Genomic DNA, 6,883 nt, shown 5'->3' with positions numbered 1-6,883 from the left:
TCACTGTGGTCTAGTACAACCAGTGTTAAGTAATTTTAACATATCCTCATTTACTTAACCTGGGTGCTGGCTTAGAGTTGAATTTAGCCCCTATTCTGGAATGAGCCACTGGTCTCCATTTAGGAGACTTAGGAGTTAACTTACTTCTGATCATTTTCCCTGTTTTTTTAAAATATTTTCTTCAATATGCTATCCATCTTTTTTTTTGGGGGGGGGAGCTCTGCCTTTTTTCCCTTAATATTTCTTTAAACATTTCATTAGAGAAATAAGCATTTTATTTTGAAAAAAACTTAGTGATACCAAAAAAGGCTTTAATCATCTTAAAAGTGTTAAAACAAATAAAATATGTCTCAAAAATTTAACTTTTTTCTGTGTACATTTGTTTTTCCAGTTTTCTGAAAGACCCAGAGTGAAATAACTTTGATAAGTTCAGTGACAGTTTTTCCTAACTGTATTGGTTCAAAGTCAAAATAATACCCAGAATTATATAAGCTTTCTATATTCTATACACTTATAAACAAATTGCCTATTTCTTTAGATGATCACCTTTTACTTAATGTTATAATGATTCTATTGTGATTTTTCTAGGGGAAATCTTTTTTATTTCACAAGTTTTAATTATAGTAATTCACATATACCAGTTGCACAAATAAATGGGCTTCAGTGTGTCATTTCCGTACATACTTTGATCATATCCACCCTCCCTACTACTCCCCTGCCTCCCACCATGGGTCCTTTCTCATTCTCTAACAGTGTAGGAGGAATGTTTTCTATGTAGTTTCTTTATACTAGAATGCTTTTTGTTTTTGAACTTTTAAACTTACTTACAAGCACTTGAGATACCAAATATTTCCCACTGGAGTTAATTTTGTGGCATAGCAGAAATGATTCTGTACATGAAGACATTAAATTGTTCTTAAAATCCTAGAGAGTAAATTTAATATTCCCTATTCCATGGAAATATTCCTAAAGTAAACTATAGAATTAATTCTACAATACTAAAATATGGTTGATTGAAGTAATATTTTTATGTGAAATTTCATTCTGATCTGTAAGAATGCACCATCATAATATTCTTTCTATTCCTGTTCAAACATGATGTGTTTTTTGTTTAATCCCTGTATTTTATTACCCAGATATTTTCTGTGGTGAACAAAGGCAACAAAGTCCATCTACACTAGACAAATTTATATGTCTGTGGATTTCATCAACTTCTCAAAAGGTGAAAGCCACCACTTTAAATGGTATATAGAAATTTATGTATGATTTAGGGGTTTGCTTACTTACCAGAGTCCATTTATATTTAGGTGTATTTTTATTTTGTCACATGAAATTTTCCAGTGTTTAGTCATTCATATAAAAACTCAAGATTAAATAACATCATTTTTCTTGCATACCAGAAAGAGGACTGCATTTAGCTTTCCTTTTGGAATTTTACTTTCTATTGATTATTAACAGTTTGTCACTTCACCAAAAATAGCATGTTCGCCTCTATGCAAAGAAGTAGTTCATATTTTTCTTTAGACCTAAGTTGTGGGTCTTTTTTTCCAATGCCTGAAACTAATGTAGTAAAATGTGAATTATCAACAGGATGACAATATTAGAACTTTATCTTAAGACATTTTAGTATGAAAGTGTAAAAATGCAGATTACCAGGACACAAGACTTTCATTCCATGGGCCATGGGAATGAGAGGGAGCAGGGAGTTGGAGTGGGATGTTAAACTTGATTGACTAGTGTATATTCTATTTTGCTTACCTGTGCTAGAATTCTTCCTAATTCTAGGCACCTGATCACCCTCTTCTTAGAGACTTTTCCTTAAAAAAAAAAAGTGTAATTGTCAATTATTTTTCTGCCTGTTTGAAATATAAACCTTTTAAAAAGCTTCTTGACAGCTGAAAAATCCAGGAATATCTTTCGAAAGATCCTGGAGCCATCATTTAGAAATGTAAGCATAAAGGAAGTTAGGGATCTGTGTCCTAGCTTCATGGAAGGGTAGGAACTAACAGCAGTAGGCCGTTGCTTCAAATTTTAAAATTGCCCCTCCCATCCCAAAGATAAGGGAAAATTTATTTTTTCTTCTCATAAAGCCGATTAGTAAACATAAATGGCCTATGAACCCACCTTCCCATCCCATCTTTTAAAAACTCTTAAGCTCTTTGTTCTTATGGAGTTGAGCTAAGACTGAGCCTGGCCTCTCTCTTTCCTATTGCAATAACTTTGAATACAGTCTCCCTTGCCCATTTAATTTAATCTAGTGTGATTTTTACATTATATGGTTGTAATGTTTTGTTTCCAAATACCATTCTTTATTGTCTTCCAATAAGATCACAAATTATCTCCTAAAAGACCCTCACTTTTAGCTATTATTAATTGACCTCTTTAAGAATATTTACTGATAAACATACATTCCTTAAAATTAGATCATAGTCCTTTCATCTTTCCTAATATTGTTCCTGATTTGGTAATTCTTTAGTCGTCTTGTAACTCTTGGTAATTTCTCCTCCATTCTCTATCTACACATCTTTCTTTGGTTAATGTCAAATATGCTTCAACTTTCAATTATGGGTTGACTATTCATTATACAAAATGCTTGGAACCTGAAATGTTTTAAATTTAGAATTTTTTTTCAGATTTTGGAATATTTGCATACACAGAATGAGACACATGTTGGGCATGGAACTCAAGTCTAATATATTTGTTTTATATGCACTTTATATGCATGTATACAGTACTTTTATTGCACCCATTTGTTTTCTTACTGTAATTTATTATGAGATCAGGTGTGGAATTTTCACCTTATAGCATCTATTGATACTCAAAATGTTTTGGATTTTGGAACATTTCATATTCTTGGATTATAGATGCTAAATTGTATGTGCTTACACCTCTGAAATATTATTTGTCAGGTCATAATCCTCTTGAGTTGATAGAATATCTTTTCAGTTGCTTTATTGAATTGGCAGCTTGATGCCTCTAGGGCATCTTGGAACCTTAAATTATGTTGAACACCACCTTGTAACTTTTTGGATATTCCTTTACTGGACAAGTGCACAACTTTTCACAGAGATAGCCAAGCTAATAACCTGGGTATCAATTCACATCATTCATTTACTTATTAAGTGCAAAGGTCCCTAGTAAGTTTTATCATGTCAAAGAACATGAATAGTATTTACATAATCTCATAGGGTTTTAACAGACCTTGTATCTTCTTTCTAATGATGGTCAGGGAGTGAGATGGAGTCATACAAGTACAGCTTGAAAAACCTAACCCACAGAGGGTGAAGATAGTAACTTTCATACTGAAATTTATGGTTCCTACCACTTGCTACTCAACTAAGTACTCAGGAATAAGAATATGGTTGAAGGAAACAGGTTTATTCAAAGCAGGCCCTGCCTGAAGAAGATAGAGGAGCTTTTCCACCTCAAATCTCTATTTTAGGGTGGGGTCAGGATACAAAGGGTATATAGTGTGGGTGTACAAATATATGATTGAAAAGGGGTTATGGTGATACAATGGGCAGGGGTTCTAGTCAAGTAGGGGTCTTCCTCTCCAAAGCTTCTGTTCTCCTCTCCTTCCTCACACAGAGAAGCTGGGCAGACTATCTTCTTGAACCAGCATCTGCATATTCCTTTCAGAGAGACACTATTGCTTTTCTGAGGCCTCTTTAGTAAACCATGTGTCCTTAAAAGATTAGGGAAGGGAGGTGAAAACAATTCTGTTAAAGACGTCTTTCTAGGGAGTTGCTCTGTTATGACTTGGTTTTTCTGGTTTTATTCTGGTTATTGTTGTAGTTCTTTACATTGCTGTGGATAAAACTCAGGGCCTTGCACATGCTAAGCAAGTGCTCTACCACTGGGCTACATCCCCTGCCCAATGACTTCGTATTAATTAGTTGGTTTTTGATTTATTAAAAGGCAAGCTCAAAATATGATGATTAGTCTATAACAACATCAGTTTATTAATGGGTATATATATGCTCTATGGCAGGGCCAATTTTTGGAGGAAGAGCTAGATATTTTTTATGTTTTATGGGCCAAAATGCAAGACAGGATATTATGTAATCCCTTATATAATCATTTAAAATGTGATCACTTAAAAAAGTAAAAAAAAAAAAAAATCAATCTCCACTGTTATATAAAAGAGGCAGGAGCCACATTTGGTTTCCAAGATATAGTTTGCAAACTCATATTACAAATCAGAGCATTAAATTCATAGTGTAATGAGACTAAATTTTTTTTAATAATTCTCAATTCATATGTCATGTAATGCCAATCATAGTATATATACATGTGTGCTTTCTGTGTTTAGATTTTTTCTTTGGACACAGTAATTTTAATTTCTAGATTTTAATTTTTATTCTTAGTGTTTTAATTTCTTGGTAGATGAAGTTGCTAAAGGATTATGTAATTATGTACTTGCATTTTTACTGTGTTGCATGTGAGCAACTGATCATCAGATGGAAAACGAGATGAATTATATCTATTTCTTGTCATGAAGAGAGAAGGTTGTGTTAATTGGTGGATGCTCCAAAAAATGGCCATATTTGAACCTATCACTTGATCGCCTTATTTATGACATAAAAGTCTTTCAGGAGATAAAAGGGAATTAAAGCAACTTTTACTAAAAGCACTGACTCTGCACTTGGGCCTGCAGATTCTCACTGTGTAACTAAGAGCAGGATAAAACCTGACATCTCTGCCTTCATTTTGTATGTCTCCTTTATTACCTTACAGTTTATGCTGGGTCGCTTCTCAGATCTACACATAGGAATGTTAATTATTTAAAGAATGTGAAACAAAGCTTATTAGCTCTAAATTAACCTAATCTGCTTTGTCCCCCTTCAAGATTGAGGACAACAATTTAAGAGTAACTTAGGTATTTTCAAGATTTGTAGAGACATTAAACTACCAGCTTTTTAAAATGAATGTTCCAGACTCCTGGAGAGGTGTCTGGATGTTTCTGATCATTGCCCTAAACCTATAGTAATCTTGAATTGCAGGGACAGCAAAGCCTGGCAGACAAATCACCCCATAATGAGATCACCCTCTTACATGGTATCAGTTCCCCCATGACTAGAACTGAGGCTGCTCTGAAAGCAGGAGCAATCATCTCATGGGATCCAGATTGCCCTCATAGACAATAAAGACTTCTCTGGAGCCACCTCTCAGAACCAGATGAGATATGAGCAATAGGACCATAGTCTGACCAAGATGACCTACCTGCATGGCTAGCTGTGTAAAACCATGAAAGTCCCCAACTCTTGCCTTCGTTCCTCTTTTCTATAAAATCTCAAAGTTTTAGTCCCTTAAGAATAGATCTTTGCTCACTGTACCCTTATCTGTTCTTCCCAGCATGCTATGATGATTAAAGTTCTTTTCCTGCCCTTCACCATTGCTCATCTCTATGATTGGCATATTGGGATGAGTGACTGACTGTACCTGGTCTTTTGGAATCCCACACAGCTGGGGACCTCTCCCAAGGACTCTGGTAACAAGGAGAGGTACTTAAAAGTTCTCTGTTACTATTTCCCCAGTTGTAAGACAAGTAGACTTCATTTTTTTGAGTTAATGAAGCTCCATAATAAGGATACGTTGGCAGTGCAGGAGAAATATTCTCAGCAGTAGTGCAATCAAGATTTAGGAAGACCCGGAACTTTGTTCATGCTTGTGAATCAGTAATTCATACTGTCTATCAAAAGCTCTGTTGGAACTGGGCGTGGTGGCACACACCTATAAAACCAGTGGCTCAAGAGACTGAGACAGGAGATTCACAAGTTCAAAGCCAGTCTCAGCAAAAGGGAGGTGCTAAGCAACTCAGTGAGATACTGTCTCTAAATAAAATTCAGAAAAGGGCTGAGGATATAGCTCAGTGGTTGAACGCCCTTCAGTTCAATCCCTGGTACCCCACCAAATAAACCAAAAAATTTCTGCCCTGTTGGCTCTGCCCTGATTCAGCTCCTCCCTGCCTCCTTGCCACTTGTCCTGCCTGCTTTCTTTGGGACTTTCATTCCTCAGATTTACTTACTGTATTCTTACAGGATGTGTGCTTGGTGGATTGTTTTGTTTTAATTGTTAATCTTGGTAGCTCATATAGAGTGTACTAATCAAGAAGGTAGCCCTCCTTCCTAACTGGTAAGGAATTGTGATCTGGTTTGAGTATTTGACCTGTTCTCTTCTATAGACCATTTGTGTTAGATTGACTCCTCTGCCCCCTGTCTCAAGTTCATGTCACAGGGATAATGTGTCAATTTTGTAAAAAGTTTTGAGGGAGCCACATTTTACACACTATCATGCAAACCCAAGTATCACACTTAGGAATCACAAAAGGATCAACTTTTGTCTTTTAAAGACAGTCAAACATCCATTTTTATAAGCTAAAATGCTTATTTATACAAAAGGATAGTCATTAAACTAAAAGGACATGTTATGATTTGAATATTGTTCCCACCAATGGAGAATTAGGTCTGAATCACAATTATAGATTCCTCTAAATTTCTTCTGTTTTAATTTCATATTTTTTTAACTATTGGGTTGTTTCATGACTGGCATTTATTCAGAAAGGAAACAGAGGCTAGGTCCATGATTCCTGACTCTATGAATTCAACAAGTTTATTTAGATCCATTTCACTATTTTGGATGGCCACTCAGAATGATTTTTGGCCACTTTGTAGGTCAACCCAATTATATTGCAGAGCTAGTCCAATAATCATTTGTAGATAAGAGGAAAATGACTGGACTCAAGCAACAGTGACAGATCAGATGGACCTGCCCTTACTATAACACTGTTGATCCTATTGGAACAGGAAGTTGAATTCTCTTACATTATTTAAATGTGTCAAATACAAAGGGCCAGGTTCAGTTCTCCCTCTAGGCATTCAAA

General features: G+C 35.3%; 1 non-coding gene across 1 annotated transcript; it reads right to left on the bottom strand.

Annotated features, from left to right (window-relative positions):
- Positions 1 to 6,229: 6,229 nt before the first annotated feature.
- On the bottom strand, positions 6,230 to 6,333 carry LOC124077978 (small nucleolar RNA U13). The gene has a single exon (XR_006846775.1). It is a non-coding gene; the product is annotated as a small nucleolar RNA U13 (small nucleolar RNA).
- Between the last annotated feature and the right edge of the window lie 550 nt (positions 6,334 to 6,883).

This window comes from Marmota monax, unplaced genomic scaffold (assembly GCF_021218885.2).
Source record: "Marmota monax isolate L192 unplaced genomic scaffold, Marmota_monax_Labrador192_F-V1.1 WCK01_AAM20220418_F8-fsc00027, whole genome shotgun sequence".
NCBI lineage: Eukaryota > Metazoa > Chordata > Mammalia > Rodentia > Sciuridae > Marmota > Marmota monax.
This window is presented reverse-complemented; position numbering and strand designations above follow the sequence as displayed.